Below are 18,180 nucleotides of genomic sequence, written 5' to 3' on the forward strand. Positions count from 1 at the left end.
GTTATGAGTTATTGTAGCAGTGTGGAGAAAATATGCTTTCTCACAGTTACGCTTGATTTTTAGCCTTTTTCTTGACTTTAATTGTGGCTAGTTTTAGGACTCTGTGCACTATGACACTGCTATTCGGTGCCCCAGTGGGTGGCCCATGACATTAAGCGCATACTGTTAAAACGGATTTTACCAAATTCCTATCAAGCCATGGATGAAGGAGTAGAAATTGCACCCGTTGCATTAAAATTAAATGTCATATATTGTGTATTTACACCACCAATATATGTGACAAAAAATGTGGCTTAAATATATTCAAAAGGAGATGGTACTCTGACATAGAGCACCAATATGTTGCTGGTGAGCTTAAAAATATATTATGCGTGAGTTAACCCTTCAAAAGGACATGGACCAATCCCTTGGCAGGGGGGACTGGGAACCCATTTTTTTTTGTCAACTCTTTTTTTATTGGCATTTCTATATTGTTTCCAACAACACAGTTCGTGCATCATGTATTTCAAACACATTATCAACATTGTTTTGTTTACAGTACTTTAACAGTGCCCTGTTCTATTAAGACGCGGACTTAGTGTTACATATGCGTCAGGCGACTGAGTCCCATTTCTCCGCACATAGTCACATCCTGTGTGAGTCTTTGTGTCTCCATTTTGCTTGGAGTGCCAGTACATTTAGACATAACTCAGTTGCAACCGCAACATTTGCAAAACAAAAACGGTAATAACAGGATACAGCTTTATCACCTGCGCCCATACTACACATTACATTTCTCCATTCCCATCTCCGAGGCCCCCCTCTCCCTCCTCCGGTCAGTAGATGGGTGTTTATTTCCTCATTGCGTCCAACCGGCCTCCCGCGCCCCCCTACTCCCCGCCCCCTCACTCTCCGTGTATGCATGTTCCCCATGTCCATTGAATCCTCACAGTGTTCCGACCATGAGCCCCCGCCTACGCGGTAGTGGTGGTGTTACTGCTAGCAGTGTTGTTGCTATCAGTGTTCGCCGCGCACCTCCCTCCGTGGCACCCATCTTGTTCACTGTGTCCCCCGCCCTTTCCTCAGCAGTGTCAGTCCCTGCTGTCTGCAGCTTGTTGAGCATACCCTCCCATCGTTCCGCCATGGGTTCTCTGCGGAGCCCCACTGTTTCCTCTCTCCTGATAGCAGTCCACTCAGCGCGCCCCCACGACAGGAGAGACAAGGTCCATGCCTGTACACTGGGCGGGTCCCTCGCCTTCCATCGTTTTGTGAGGAGTCTCACCGCCGTGATTAAACCTAGGTCCAGGAAGCGGGACGCCGCCTTGGTAGTTGGCGACCGCTTGAACTGGTGTAAGAGGAATTCAGGCCAGACGCAGGGGATTGCGCGGCCAGTGCATTGCACAAGCCGGGCATGGATCTCCCTCCAGTAAGTGCAAAGTCGTGAGCAGCGCCACAATAGGTGGAGGAGGTCCGCGTCTAGCTCACCGCATCGGGGGCAGGCCGCGTCTACTCTGTGAAAGTATCTATTGATTGAAGCTGGGGTGAGTTAGGCCCTGTGGACTATGTAAACCTGTATCTGGCGAAAGCGCATGTTTCTAGGGATGCGCACCGGACTCTTAAGCATCCCTTCCCATTCTTTATCCGCCAGTGGTCGTCCCATGTCCCGCTCCCACTTCCCGCGGAGGGGGGCCAAGTCTAGCTCCGTATGCAACCGTAGGGACGCAGCGAACCATTTGATGAGATGCCTGCCCTTGCCCATGACATGGAGGTACTGCATCGTGAGATGTTGCGCCGGCTCCTCTGTTACATCACCCCACTCCACCGCCATCCGGGCAGTGAGCGACCTGTGCATTAAGAATCCCCCAGGGGGCAGCCCAGCCTCCCTGACCAGCGTCCCGAAGGGGATCAGGGCTCCATCTTGATATAGGTCGCCCAGTGTTTGTATCTCCGCCTCTTGCCACTGTCCAAGCAAGCGTGTGAGAACTCCCTCACCTCCCGGGGAGCCCTCCAACGGCACAGCGGGCGCATATGGGAGCACCCTCCTCGTGAGGTATAGTGCCCTGCGGAAGCACTTGTATGCCACCCCCAAGAAGAGCGGGGCAGGTCTGGCCCTGGCTGCCAGCGGGTGAAACAGCGCCGTGATCCTCTCCATGGTGTATGGCGGCTCGCTTGTGGCGGTGTCCTCCCTCCCCCTGTCTGCCAGCCAACAGGCAATCCATTGAAGCTGCGCTGCCAGGCAGTAGTGCTCAAAGCAGGGAGCTGCTAGGCCACTTTTGTCTGGGGGGAGAAATAATTTCCCGAAGGCCAGCCGGTGTCTGGACGCACCCCACACGAAATCACGTAGGGTCCTGTTGAGCTTGGAGAAGAAGGAAGCAGGCACAAACAAGGGAAGGTTTGTGAAACAGTAGAGAAGGCGAGGGAGCATCACCATTTTGGTCAAAGCGATCCTGCCCGTGGGCGTCAGGGGGAGTGTGGACCAAAAGCCCATCTGCGCCTTGAGTGCTGTAACCGCCCTACTTAAGTTGCCGTCCAGCAGGTCCTCTGATAGCCGGTATATCTGGATCCCCAGATATTTGAACGTGTCCGCGTGCCACTGCACTCTCGTGCCCTGTAGGCAATACTCCGGATCATTCACCCTGCTGTTAAAGGCGTATAGGACTGACTTGCCCGCGTTGACTCGAAGCCCAGAGAGATCGGCAAGGCGGCTCAGCAGAGGGGCAAGTTGTTCCGGTATACTGTTCACGTCTTTGACAAAGATTAAGAGATCGTCGGCGTACAGGGACACCTGGTGCGTGCCATCTCCTAATGGGATCCCGTCAGCCAATAATCGTCTCATGGCCGCCGCCAGAGGTTCGATAGCAAGCGCAAAAAGGAGTGGCGACAGAGGGAATCCCTGCCGAGTGCCCCTGCCCACCACCACCCCCTCTGAGACATATGGTCCCAGCCTGACACGGACCACGGGGTCCCTATACAGCAGTCCCACCATCTCCCTGTCTAGCTCATACGCCTCCAACACCGCCCGAAGGTAACTCCACTCGAGACTATCAAAAGCCCGCTCCAGGTCTAGTATCAGGCACCCTGCTCTAGGCCACACCGTCGATGCCTCCGCCGCCACACGAAAGTACCGCCTGAGATTCAGTGATGTGGACCTCGCCGGCACAAATCCATTTTGGTCCGAGTGGACCAGGTGCGGGACTAATGGTGCCAAGCGTTCAGCTAGTATCTTGGCTAATATTTTATAGTCCGTGTTGAGCATCGCCAACGGGCGATACGAGCTCAGGGACAGCGGATCCCTGCCAGGTTTGGGCAAGGACACCAAGAACGCTTCTCTCAGGGAAGGGGGAAACCTGCCACTGGTTATCGATGCCTGATACATCCCAAGTAACCACGGTGCTAGGACATCTCTGTTTGCTTTATAGTATTCGGCTGGCAGGCCATCTGGCCCCGGTGTTTTCCCAGTTGCCAGCGCTTGTATTGCGTCGCCCACCTCCTCCAGTGTGAGCGGGGCAACTAGGTCCTCTGGCTGTGTGTCAGTGAGTTTGGGCAACGTAACCAGCTCAAGCAGTTCAGCCACCGCATGTGCCCGGCCAGCGCCTCGGGCCCTGTAGAGGTCTCGGTAGTGCTCAGTAAACGCTTGGTGTATTTCGCGCTGTGTATACACCACGTACCATTGCCCAGTCGAATTGCACCGATCGGTACCCTACGCTCCACAGCCTGTATCAGCCAGGCTAACAATCGCCCTTCCCTGTCCGCTTTCGCATGCGTCTTGGCTGTGTGCGCTGCATAATTGTGGCACCGCAACCTTTCAATGTGGACCGCATGCTCCCCTCGAAGCTCCCCAAGCTTAAGGGCATGTCTGCCCGCTCCCTCCCCCTCACGTTTGTAATGCTGTAGCTCAGATTCTATGCGGGTCAAGGACGCAGATACCTGCGCTCAAATGTTCCACGTGGCCCCTATGCAGTGCCCCCGTATAGTCGCCTTATGGGCGTCCCATTCCACCATAGGGTCGCTCGCTGTGCCCCCGTTTTCCTCAAAGTAGGAGAGAATGACAGTACCTAGGGATGATCTGAACTCCGCATCCTCCAGCGCAGCCGCCTGCAGCCGCCACGTGGACACGGGAGGCCTGTCTGCCACCCAGCTAATCTGAAACCACAGGGGGTTATGATCTGAGTGCGTCCTACCCAGATATTCTGACTTGATTATGAGTGGGAGCAGGGACTGGGAGCCCACTATTCTGTCCAGCCTAACATGGAGGCCGTGGACCGCCGAATAATAGGAGTATATTTTATCTGTGGGGTGCTGGGTGCGCCATAGGTCATGAATGCCCCAGTGCGTTAGCCAGTTTCTGAGGGCGTGTGCCGCTGAAGTCGCTGCTACTGCGCGCAGGGGTGGGTATGAGCGGTCTAACTGTGTGTCTAGTACCATATTGTAGTCGCCTCCCAGTAGCCAGGGCAGCCCCGCGTACTGCTGAAGGGCGTGATTTAGGGACTCCAGGAAGGCAGGCTGCCCCGCGTTTGGGGCGTAAATAGAGCCCAGTAGTATTTCTAGCCCATTAAGTTTCCCCCTCACTAGAGTGTATCGCCCTTCCGTGTCTACCTGCGTGTCAGCATGTACGAAGGGAACTCCCGCCTTCACCCATTTCAGGGTGCTACGCGCGTGCGCAGAATAGGTCGTGCCATACAGTTGTCCCCTCCATCGCCTGCGAAGTCTCTCCAACTCCACCCAAGACATGTGTGTTTCTTGGAGGAGCGCAATCCCCATGTGGTGGCGCTGCATGTACGCAAAAATGGAATACCGGCGCGATGGGGTGTGCATGCCTCGGATATTCCAGGTCAGTATGTTAGTGCATGCCATGAGTGGTGTTGTGACGCGTTTGCCCGGGGGGGCTGGAGGCGCAGTCTGTGAGGTCTGAGGGTGGGTATTCAGTCGGGAATCTCTAAGTGCCGCATCTTAAGCATGTAAACAGAAAGTAACTGTGTAACTTAATGGGCACACTCCCAACGGAGAGTGCGTCCAGACAGAGCAATCAAACTATCGTTTAGTGTATTATGAATGCAGCGTGCGTGCGTTTGGGGGACGCGCAGTCAGTGGTGGTATCGGTGGACCCCCTTCGACAAGGCCCCAGCGCTATTGGGGTGTGGTTGGTCTGCCCCCCGCATCGGAGCGTGCCGGCTCAAGCGAGTCACCTGTGAGTGTCACCTCGCGCGTGAAAGCGTGGTCCTACGTTCTAGTGGGGCACGCGGCTATGCATCTGCAGCGAGGTAGCAGGACCTGTTTCTGCGCCTGCGCGTGTGTGTGCAACTCCAGGGCAGCATTATTACCCATCAGTGTGTGACAGCAAACATTCAAAGGGTACCAAGGATCTTTGCACAGAACACCAGTCACTAGGTAGTCCATTGCGTATTCGACAGCCATCACACTATATAGTCCGCTGTTTGGGGCGTCACCACCGGCCGCAGAGTGTCGTCCGACATTACTGTGGACGGCAAGGAAGGGCCGCTGGCCTCGGCTCCATGCTGCTGTTCGTGTTCCGGCCTGCCATTTCCTGTCCCCGCTCCCAATGTTGCTCCCGCTTCCAGAGCCTCCTGCCGCTCCTGCTGTATCTTCTCCGGGCTGGGAGCTGCTTGCCTCAGGCCCGTTCCCTTTTTGGCCCCTCTGTTCCTTCTCCTCTTCCTGGGGTGCTGCTCTTGCCAACCTCCACCCCCAGAGGTCACTGGTCGCGTCCCCGACCACTGTCCAGACTCCTCCAGCCAGTCCCAGACTTCCGATGGGGTATCAAAGAAGCGTGTGCCCCCGTTTGTGACCACTCGCAGCCGTGAGGGGAAAAGCAGCAAGTAGGGCAAGTTCAGTTCCCTGAGCTGTTTCTTCACTGCCATGAAGGAACCCCGCCTCTTCTGCGTCGCCGCCGTGTAGTCCGGGAAAAGCATTACACGACTGTTGCCCACCTGCAGGTCGCTTATCTTCCGCTTTTCCCGGAGTATCGTGTCCCGGTCTCTGTAGTTGAGGAGCTTGAAGAGAAACGGTCGAGGTCTGTCTCCCACCCCTCGGGCCTGTGCGGGGACCCTGTGTGCCCTTTCCACCACAAACCACGGAGACAGCACCCCGGACGGTAGAATCGTTCTCAGCCACGTCTCGGTCTAACGCTCAGGTGTCGCCCCTTCTTCTCCCTCAGGCAGGCCCACTACGCGGACATTGTTGCGCCGAGAGCGCCCTTCCGCATCCTCGGCGCGGTCCTCCAGTACGTGGACTCTATCGATCAGGTCTTGCAGGGCCGCGGCATGGCTACACGTCACAGGTTGCAGCTCGTGAACGATTTGGCGCTGTTCTGTAACGGTCTCCGCTAACTTACGGTGGTCTGCATGCAGTAATGTGAAGTCGGACGTAACTTTATCGATCCGTCCCTCCAGCGACGACTTGGTTTGTTCCAGGATCGATCCGATGCGCTCCACCGCCACCAGAACTGTGTCCATCTTGGCCGCCAGTGCAGCAGCCGAGTCCATGGCCAACTGCCGTTGATCCTGTGTCTCGCCTGGCCTGGTAGTCTCCTGCTGCCGCAGCTGTCCTTTGTCCCTGAGCCGGCCCATAACAATTTGCTGCGCTGTGGGCATCTACGCTTCCGGCCACTCACCACCGGTCACCCCCGGCCGGGCGTCGTCTCTGGAGGGTGAGGTTTTTGTTTCAGCCAGTCAACTGTCTGATCAGGAATCCTGTGGCTGTCCACCCAGTGCGTACTCCTGTCTGCCAGTGTCTGTGCGGGCCGCCTGCAGTCTCCCCGCCACTTCCCAAAGAGCAGTGCCTGCGGTTACCAGTGTGGCTCCAGGTGTGCTCAGTTAGGCAGGGCAAACAGCCACCTCCAGTAGCCCACAATCAGGCAAGCTACAGGCAGGTTAGTGGCAAGGGCATTATCCACGTCCCAGAAGAGAAATCAACTGCGTGTAGCAGTGCGCTCACTCCAGGAGGCCTCCCCCTTCAAGTTGCTGCAATAGACGTCCTAGGGCTGCTCCCAGCACCACATCCAGCTCTCAAGTCTGGGCACTCTCGTACCTGACAGGCCCCGTATCAGCAGGTCAGGCGGACCCCTCCGCAGTCGGCAGTGCACTCAATCTGTAGGACTCAACACTGCAGGCCGGGGGGGGGGGGTGAGGGTGGCAGCACAGGATCTTAAAAATGGCGCCTGGGTTATGACCTCTCCTCGATAGCGCAGGACAGTTCCAATTTCGCCTCTCCCACCCACTGCCCCCAGGCCCCACTGCTTTGGCGTATCTCTCTTCTAGGTCCTCAGCGCCGAGGCTCTCCGTATCTTCATTCCCTGGGGCCAAGCGCAATATTGTCCTCCCGCCCTCGGCGTCCTATAGTTTGTTCCGGGAGCACCGATGGCGTGCAGCTGCCTCCCGCCTCCGATTATTTCCCCGCTCCTCACTCCGCAGGTCCCCTCCTGTCCCGGTGACTATCTCCGGGTCTCACCTGCGGGTGGGTCCGCTCTCCAGCCGTGCGGGGGAGCCGGTCTCAAGATGGCGGCTCACTGTCTAGCCCGTCACAGGGCACCGCGGGGCTCCTCCTCTCCGTCTGTCCGCAGCGGTGCGGGTCAATCCGTCCGGCCCACCGCTCCGGAGCCTCCGCAACACTGCCACTAGCTCTCCCCATCGTCCCCCGCAGCAGCCAGTATTCTCCCGCTCCATCGGGGTCGGATTACCGCTCCTCCAGGACCCAGCTGAGCTGTGCGCCTTCACCCCGGCCGCCAGCAGCTTTCACGCGGCGGGGAAGTCGCAGCTCCCGGCTTCGCCGCACAGTTCTGGGGACACCCGCGAGATCCCCTGGCTATGCCGCGTCCACTCCGCTCGTCGTGGGCAGGCTTTCCCCACACTTTCCGACGAGATTCAGGATAAATTGGGGCCTCACTAGCGGAGCTCTAGCAATCTGCGTCCGCCATGCTCCCTGACTGGCCACGCCCCGGCAGGGGGGACTGGGAACCCATAGCAGCCCTGGCAATTTTGTCCGACCGGCCCCCAGCAGGGCGGGGGAGGGGCAAGAGTGAAGCACTATTGCTTAGCAAATCCAGCACTGCTGATTTTGTTACTGGGGGCTGACATTGCAGCATCGCTTCAAACCTGGCCCCCAGTAACAAAACATATCCCCGCCACTCCAAAACCACTCCCCACTATTCCAGCCTCCCGGGAAAAGCCCGATACGGCTAGTCCGGAACTGCTGCCTTGTGTATCCTACTTTTGCTCCATTGCAGTCGATCTGAAATTGCATGTAGGTCTTCAGCAACCGCAAATTGCTGTAATTGAATCTCATTATCTGACTTGAATGATTTCAGTGTATTTTTTGTCACAACATGTTTTGCTATTGTTCTTAATTGGTTTGAAGATCATATTGTGTTGTCTTCTTTTCTTTTCACTTGTTGTGGTACTCTATGAACTTAATACACATTTGAGCTGGAAATTGCCTGCTGTGTGTGCTGTAACTATCAGGGGTGAGCATAATTTCTCTGAGACTTTTGTTGAGACCTAACCAGGGTGTGTTTATGAAGGTGGTAATGGAAGCCCCTTTCCAATTAATTTACCCACATATTAACCCACATTTTGTCCGTTGTATATAGTTTCCAAGACGAGGCAAAACCCTCTAGAGCACTTATTACAATATGAAAGGTGTATGTACTGAATTATATTAATTCAATCACATGGGTGGGTTATTTCGATACCTGTTACAAGTGATTCGTGATTCGTGAAGCTTTATTCGGTACATACAGGATGACCATAAAAGCACAACAACATATGATAAAACCAGGTAAAACATGAGTACAATCAAGAATTAAAACACATGGTACTTAAAATAGCATACTATTACGTGCCCTAATAGACTGATTTAAAAATGTAGTAGTAAAAAAACAGATATCAGCAGTTTCCAAATTAAATAACAGGCTCATAGCCTGATACACTGTACATACACCATGTTTGAAAAACAGGGGCTTCAGGTAGGCAATCCTAAAATTCATATACAATTTGCAGATCAATAAAAAATGCAAGGTGCTTTGTTTGGTGACGCCGTCGCTCTGGCACGGCCCAGTTGGATGTTTCTTGATATTCGGCTGGGCCACTAAATGGTGTGCTACTCCAAACCTCAGTCTTGTTAGCACAAACTTATGGGAAGGTCTAGTCACCAGACTTAAATATCTGGGAAAACCTTCATTCATTTTATATTTACTAAAGAACATGACTGTGGACAGGAATGCATTTGTTGACCCCCGTTTCCCAGCCTGATGTGCCATAAAAGTTGCTTTCAGCTCGGCTTTTGGGATCATAGAAGCGGCACCCGGGTCAGTCAGTACATTTAGATTAAATATTTCTAAGAAACAATCAGCTACATATCTTAACCAACGGATATTACGAAATGTATCCAAAGATAAACAATCCTCGATAACTGATCTATTAAACAACTTCTCATCCTGTAGCCAAATTGACCGCCAAATCATAAGTGGCCTCAGGGATAAGACATCCGCTAGATAGTTAATATCCAGTTCCCGGTGTATCAACTCATTAGGAGCAGAGGTCGGTAGGCATAAAAGCTTTTTTAGGAAGGTATTTTCCTCCACCTGAAACTTATGGTCATAAGTATGACCCCATACTCCCGCTCCATACATAGCAATGGTGACACATCTTGCTTGGTAGATATGAAGCATGTTCTTAGTGCGTCTATCCCCGACTTTTGCCGCAAATCTAAAAACACCATGTGCATTTTTAGCCATTTTATTACTAATATTCATGAATTCGTTAGACCACTTCCTGTCCTTTGAGAAAGTGATGCCAAGATAACAGAATTTACCTACATCTTGCACCTTATTGCCCTCAATAAAAAAGGCCTTAGAGGCATTATTTCGGTGACCATAGACCATGGTATGCGTTTTCCCATTGTTAATGGACAGTTTCCTATCCCTGATAAAGGTAGAAAAACTGTCCATCAGACGCTGTAGTCCAATAGGAGTTCTGGAAAGCAGGACAGCGTCATCAGCATACAATAACACTGGAACAGAAACGCCTGGGTGCATCTGCATTTACGGTTTTTAAAATAGTATCTATTTAATTAATAAACAGTAGAAAAAGAAGGGGGGCTAGTACACACCCCTGCCTTATCCCTCGCTTAACACTGAATTTAGGGGTGCATTCACCTTTAGTGCCGTAGCGCACACAGGTTTTTAACTTTCCGTATAACCTGGCAAGAAAAAAGATTATACCCTCCGGCGCTCCAAGCTGTAACAATGTTGGCCATAGTATAGAATGGTCCACCATATCAAAGGCACTACTTAGATCGGCGAAGCAAAGATATAATGAGCCATCCTTTGCTTCAGTATATTTACCGATCAATAGTTCAAGGTTGATACACTGGTCAAGTGTACACCGACCCTTCCTAAATCCATACTGGCTGTCTGCCTGAATGCCTTCTTGCTCAACCCACTCTTCTAATCGAACCAACATGACTCGGCTCATGATCTTAACTGACAAGTCAAGAAGAGAGATTGGGCGATAATTCTTTGCATCTGCCCGACTGGTCTTTTTTAAATATTGGGATTATAATGGATTCCCCCCCATGCATTTGGCGCCTCTGCGCACACAGCAGCATTAAACACTTTGGTCAACACAGGTCTCCACATCTTTGGGGCGGCTTTATATACATCGATCGGCACCCCTCGGGTCCCTGGGCCTTGCCCCCCTTACTAACTCCAATACCAGATTCAACCTCTTGAACAGTAATGTCCAGTGAAATAACAGGCCAGTCATAAATACTACTAGCATCACAGTTGACAGAACCAAAAATCTGAGAAAAATGGGTAATCCAACCCTCACTAGAAACATTAGATGTTAATTCGGGTATATTATCCTCCTTGAGGAAGGCTGAGTTTACTGTTGCCCAAAACAGGGTGTTATTGGATAGCTCTGCGGCCTGGTTGAGCGAATCCCAGGCCTGCTGCTGTAATTCACCCTTTCTCCTTTTCAGAGCATGCTTGTAGTCTGACCTTATTTTGATGATATGATCGGGGTTCCTAGGCTTTATCGCAAGAGCCTGTTTTAACTTATTTAATAGGCTAGTACAAGCGTGGTCAAACCAGCCCCGACCATTTCTACAGTGGGCATTTTTGGGTTGAGTGAACCTGGCATTTATAGATTTATTGATAGAATTAAAAGCAGCTAAAACCCAGTCGTTGTCGGTGCCGTGATCCAATATGATGGTAATATCTGGCAGACTCTCACTGACAATGGAGTTTAGTAATTCACTGGCTTTCTCCCCTATCCATCTAAGCCTTACACCATTTGGTCTATAAGGCTCTACATTAGTAAGTACAGTACCTACTTTAACAGTGTTACTCCCCCATAAGGTACAATCCAGGACTATATAATTGTGGTCGCTTAGAGAGATGACCTCTATCCTGGGGGAAGCACAGTGAGAGGTGATGTTAGATGAGACAATCACATGGTCTATAACAGAACTACTCTGCCTGTTTTTTAAAGTAGGGATTGTCTGACCAGATTCATCTTTAACAGAGTCCAAGATTTCCAGGTCATGACATCCCATGAATTTATTCAATATTTCGCCACAACTGTTATGTCTAAAATGTAAATCATCCACACCGTCATTATTAAGGACCCCACAAACTTTTTGGGTAGACAGTTCACACAAAGGTAGGTTAAAATCACCCACCCAGATAAAATCAAAAACGACATTAAGTTCAGTAATGAAATTATCAATAGCACTGGCCAAGTTGTGGACTACAGTCGACCTGGAATTATCAAACAGATTATTATAATAATTAACCAGTAGTACATTACGGCCCTGGTCCTCAATTAGCCATAGGATCTGCACATGCGCTCCCACACACCAATACCTTTTCACTGTAATCTGTTGCCTAATGGAGACCAAAATCAGGAGACCCACCTTGGCTCTCCCCGAGGTAGAATCTTGTGCCAACAAGTTGTACGAGACAAAACCATCATAATTTACTTCCTCCCTACACCAAGTTTCCTGAAAACAAAGTATATCATAGCTATTAATAAAGTCATTCCAACCCAAGACGTTCCTCTTGGACTTAAGTCCAGCAAGATTCCAACTAACAATTTTAATAACATTAGTATGCGTTATAGTATGGACAGCTAGGGCTGCTGTTACCATGGCACTGTTCCCCGTCATTACGTTCCCCTTTAATGTACTCCCACATCTGCTGATCTCAAATCGTTCCCCCGGCTGAATTAGCTCCAGATCTAGATGTTTGTTATTTAATTCAATCTCTGGGCTTATTGAAATTGCCACTGCAGATAACCCGCGGCCCTCGGTATGTCAATCGTTAGAGTCCAATGAGCTTAAGGCTTGATATCTATTCTGCATAGGAATTTCAAAGCCAGGGTGTTGTACAGATAAATGGGGGCTATAGTGTCTGCTTCTGTCATTATTGGGGGATACATTAATAAATTGACTATAAAAGTAGCCCAATGGACGTACGCAAACACTATTCTCAGCATAAGCTAATGAAGCTGCCCTTAACAAGACGGTAGCTACATGTTGGGGATGTTTAAAATTTACTATAACGCAATCGCCCCTACAGATCTTTCTTGACTGACCTATCCAATTTGCCCTTCTCGTAGATAGGATTTGGTCAGAAAAATTTATCAGGAAGCCACATTGCTTATTCAGCCACGAAACTGTCTTGTTTTTAAGTGAATTGTGAGTTTCCTGTTGGGGCTGGGTTGAATGACTTTCCAGGGGTGGGACGTTTGTCAGGACAACCACATATGGGGCACAATCAGGTGGCAGGTGGTGGAGCGATTATTCCTTCTTTCTCTTACAGTAGGAATGCTCTCTCGAGCTACGATACTCTGCTTATTCGGACAAATTAATGGTGTCGGGTCAGGCATAACTCGTTCAATTCCAGTTAGTCTGTTGCTGGGAGGCTTGGGTACATCTTTGGGAATGCCCTGGTTTATTTCAACTAAACCCTTGGCACCACATTTTGGTCTTTTGTCCGGGTCAAATGTGTCTCCATAAGGTCTCCTAGTCTTTTAACTTCGGCAGAAATGGTATCAAGTTTGGACACTAGGGGTTTAATGAGCTCTTCTAGCTTTGCATCAATGATACTGGCTAGGAGGTCTAATTGATCAACATTAATGTTACATGAGCCTTTACTTCCTACTGGCTCAGAATCCCCCAGTAGGTGTTTCGGTGGTGTCTCTGATCTTTTTTTACTACGGTTTCCCCCTTGTTTGGCTTGGGTCGTCTTGCATGCCCTTACAGTACTGGATGTTCTAGGGGAGGATGGCCACTGGTCCTTAATATCATTGTTTGAGGTATCGTGAATATCATTATTGGATATAACTGAGATGTCCTGAACATTTTCCGCATGAACCAGAACATCCGCAGATACAACTGTCTTGTTCCTCGGGCCACAACTATCCGATAATGTTGGTACGTCCGCTAGGATAGGTGAAATTGGGATAGTATCGGGAGAACTCCCCCGCCCTAGTGACGCTCTCCTATCACTATTCATTTTATTAACCACTTTCACCAAATAGCTATCTAATGTGGCTACAGCAGTGGGAGTCTTATCAGCTTTATGTTTAGACATGGTTGATATTTATAATTAAAAACCACAAAATTTAAGTTTTTTTTGTTTTAAAAGAATAAAGACTATCATGAATTACCAGATACTAGTATACTATACTTAGCTTACTCTCCTGTGGCACAGTATTTTACATATCTGGAGATAAAATCGAAGTCCAACAAATAAATTAATGAAATGAAAGTCTCACTTCCAGGGGCTAAGTGTCAGCAACGGGAACCAGAATCTGTTACCCAGCCCGGCCTCGTTCGGCCCCGGACGGCCACAGACGGCCCGCCCTCTGCCTGGGCTCAGCCCGGCATCACCCGCGCGCGTCCCGCGACGCGGGAGGAGCAGCTCCTTCTTATGTGCCTCCCGGTGCGGCAGTCTGATGCGGCAGTCGGCGTCCCCGTAGGCAAGCAGGGGACGTTGGTAAATGTAATCCTGGTCACCGCTCCCCCCCACCGGGGGCCGCGGTGTCAGCAGCGGTGGCGGAGGAGAGCGAGGGAAGAGAACAAAGAAATAGAAATGTAGTGGTGATGCCCCCAATGAGCTTACACCCCCCTGTTACAAGTGGTTTTGCAGCTGTAAACAAAGACATATTGAGACATTTGAATAGTACCTAGTACGCATTGAACTGGCTAATAACAAAAGTCCCAGTATCTGTCTTTACCGCCACGAGTTCTCCTGGGGTGAATGTGCAGGGTCGGTTTTAGGACGGTGCGACCAGTGCCATTGCACTGGGCGCTGACTAGGGGTGGGGCCATGTTTATTGTTTTGAAAGCACCCGATGACACGTTCCTAGTTCAAGCAATAAAAATGTCAAGATAACCCATTAGATTAATGTTCTTACTGGAGAGGGACCAGAGCTTTGTCTAAGAAATTGTGACTGGTAGTGCAAAGGGTTAAAATGCCTGCTGCAAAGAACACGTCCCATTCAGATCACAAAATGCACATAATATAAATCGGTCAATGGATTACCGCTTTTCTCAGAGAGATCCTTTTGTTACTTGCAGATTAGAAGTTAAAATCCTAATATATTTTCATCAAAGAGCTGCATGTAAACTGCAAGGAATGTATTAGAGCTATGTGTTTATTTGCCCAGTCTTTCCTTACCCTAATATTGCAAAAAGGGTTAATTAAGGTAGAAATCTATCCTTCTTATTAAAGAAAACCCCCAACATTGGTGTAACATTTTAAATTCTAAATTAGTGTTTTTACAGACCAAGGACTCTTAAACTATACTGCCTACAAGCATGGATGACATGTGACTCCTACACCTTGTAGGCCTCTGTCTTATGTAACATTTCCTATACACTCATTTACACATGTATGATTGTCTCTGTGCAATGTGTAAGTGATGTAAAGTGTTCTGGCACCTAAAACTGGTATGAGTGGTGCTATAAAACTAAATTAATCTAAGAGACAGTGGTTTTGGAGACTTGAGGGGCACTATCAAATGGTGGTAGTGAGGGAATCTGTGGCAGAGGTGGTCATTGGGAGGCACCAAAAAACATTGTCGCACAGGGTGCCACCAGCGCTAAAGCCGGCCCTGTGAGTGTGCACTCTGCAAATGTGTCCATTATGTTACGTTATTGTGAGATTTACATGAGAAACCCTGGCAATTACAGAGTTGTTGATCATTTATGCTTGCTTGGCATCCACAATCTGTGACTTTACATTTGAACACAATGTCACAAGTAGGCCCCGGACACATTGAATGTCTGCTATCTCAGAAGAAAATTAAAGACCTACTTGTTTAAACGTATTTGTAAATCTCTATAAACGCCTTAGGTTCTAGTTTCAAGAGCATGGAACTATCCCATCCCTGCATTGATCTTTGCCTCAACTGTTAATCTTAAACTTCTTCGTGCACATATGGCTAAGTCAGTGCTATGTACATCTATTTAATACTTAACAAATACCGTGTGCTTTAAATGAATACGTTGTATAGGAACATTCATCGGCCTGCAGTGGACAGCAATTTTGGATGAACACGTTCTGGACATCTTAGAACACATCTACTGGATTAGAGCATCCGTGAATGTTTGTGTTACATCAGTGGGATACATGTCAAGGGTGCGTGTTCTGTAAGGACAATGTACAGATGAGACGTGTGTACACTGGCAACATATGAATATTGAATTAGGTGGTGTGTTAAAGATAAACAGTGAGGTATACCAGTAGGTGGTTGTGTGCCCAATCTGTTTTGCAGTACAATTTAATTATGTGCTTCGAACCGTGCGTAGTACTCTCTATCAACGTTCCAGTCTGAGTGCCAAATGGAGAAAAGTGCTGAAGGGCTGGTATTGAATTTGGACCTCTGCGTGTGAGCAACATGAATACTGTTAATACAAATAGTAATATTTGCAGGATTGATATGAAACACCAGCATTTGTAAAGCACACAGCGACCTCCGGAGAGGTGTCCCGGCGCTGGGGGCCGTCGGGAAGAATAAGCGAGCTATTGCCCAGAGTCACATGGTGCTGGGCTAACCCGCCGCTGGCACCAGGGATCGAACCGTGAACCCCCTGGTCCGGAGTCAGGCACCCTGGCCGCTGTGCCACACCTCCACCACATATATGTTGCCACATTGAGTCATGTGTGGCCTCATGATGGTTGTCTCTGAAAGTAGCAAGCCACTCAGATGGTAGGGGTGCATTGTTTCATTGGTACCTTGCACCACTGTGGTGAGCTGGATGCATGATCTTGGTCTTTGGTGAGGTATTATATCAGCCACCTTTATCCAGGTGAACTTGTAATTGACACACCTCCTCCCTTCATTTCTTCTTTATTTCCCTCTCAATGTATACCTCTACCTCCAAAGCATTTACCCTATTGGTGAGGGCCTGCTTCATGATCTGCTTTTCCACTCCATGTAGGTGTTTGTTGACAGACCACCAAGTTCTCCAAAGCAGTCCTCTACAAAGTTTACTACTAGGTCCGCCTCCTTTTCATTGAAATTAAATAATTTTCTTTAGTGCGATGTGTGTGACTTCTTAAATTGGAGAGAAACTCTGGTTTCAAGATGGCACACAGCACATCGGGAAGAGGACAGGTTCTTGATAGTTGGTTGTGTATACGTGCTCCAAATTGTTTATTTCTCATTGCTATGTGTGATTATGTTCAGGTATAGATGATTTCTTGTTTTTCCCATTTTAAGGATATGCATATGTCTGTTTAACCCTCAATTACATGTGAGCAAGAAAATGGAGACACCAAGTCAACTGTGCAGAAATCTAGGTTATTCTGTATGAATTAACCTTATGCAGAAATTGCGGATTGTGAATCGGCCTCAAAATATTTATTTTGACACCTCACATCAGAATTCCAAAATCAGTAGTTGCTATTGCTGTTAGGACAGATCACTTTTTGTAAAGTTCTACCTAATGAACCATTTTGCTTGTATCTTATGGTCTCCAACATGCTTCTTCATCTCACAAAAATGGTACATAGGCTCTAAATCAAATAATGTGCCTAGTGGAAACAAAAAAAACATGAAAAGCAAGGAGATGATCGTGGATCGCTTTTGAGCAAAAAAGACTGCAGTCATCACTATAAAATGTTAAATATGAGAACTGAGGAGCTGAAATACCTGTTAATTCATATTATGTGAACAAGCCTATTGCAGCTGAAGTTCCACTGTTTTCCACATAGCTATGCTCAGGGGCATCCTTAACTCTGTTGGTGCCCAGTGTGACAATCTGTTTTGGCCCCCATGAACTTCTTCATTGAATCCCACTAACACCCTCCAACAGTGCCCATCATCTCTTTATAGCCGCTCTCTCACATGCATTTGTCTTATAGCACTTCTCGTATCAGTCTAAGGCAGGTTTCAGAGCACTCTTCATCACACACACATTATGCAGACACAATGAATCATACGTATGTAAATCAGTGTAAAGGAAATGTTACATAAGACAAAGAGGATTACAAGTTCTAGATATCACGTCATCCTTACTATTTGGCAGTATTTTTAACGAGTGTTTGTTCTGGAGAAGCACAAATATGGATTTATAACATACCACAAGTGTTGGGGTTGGCTTTACTAATAACAATATATTTCAACCCACACGAAACATTTTTTAGCAATACTAGGATAATGCAAGACTGGGGAAAAACATAAGATTCCAAAACTATGCCTTGTAGTTTGCATACAGCTATCTGATGACCGTTCATATGTCACTGTGCTACATTAGGACTGTAAGGTATGAATTGCAAGTAACAAAAGAATCTCTGTGACAAAAGTGGTAACCAACTGAGCTACCCACATAAAGTACAGTTAGGTAATCTGCATTATACACGTTCTTTTCAGCAAGTATGTTAAATTAACCCTCTGCGTTATGATGAGTCAGTTCTGCCCCTAGACAATACTCGATCTCGCTTGAGCAGGCACATTAATTACCAGAGTTATTTTGACACTTTTATTGTTGCCAGAAAACTGTCCGACATACAAAGAACTAACAGTGGGCGCTTTTCTAAACACAGTGCCCAATCCCCAGTCACGCCTCCCCAAGGTAAGCGCCAGGTATGACTGCAAATAGCACACCTCTTTAAAGCTGGCCCTGGCTGCATTCATTTTGGAGAGGCAGTAAGGAGTTTCACATGTTTATGGC

Source organism: Lissotriton helveticus, chromosome 6, assembly GCF_964261635.1.
Source record: "Lissotriton helveticus chromosome 6, aLisHel1.1, whole genome shotgun sequence".
Lineage (NCBI taxonomy): Eukaryota > Metazoa > Chordata > Amphibia > Caudata > Salamandridae > Lissotriton > Lissotriton helveticus.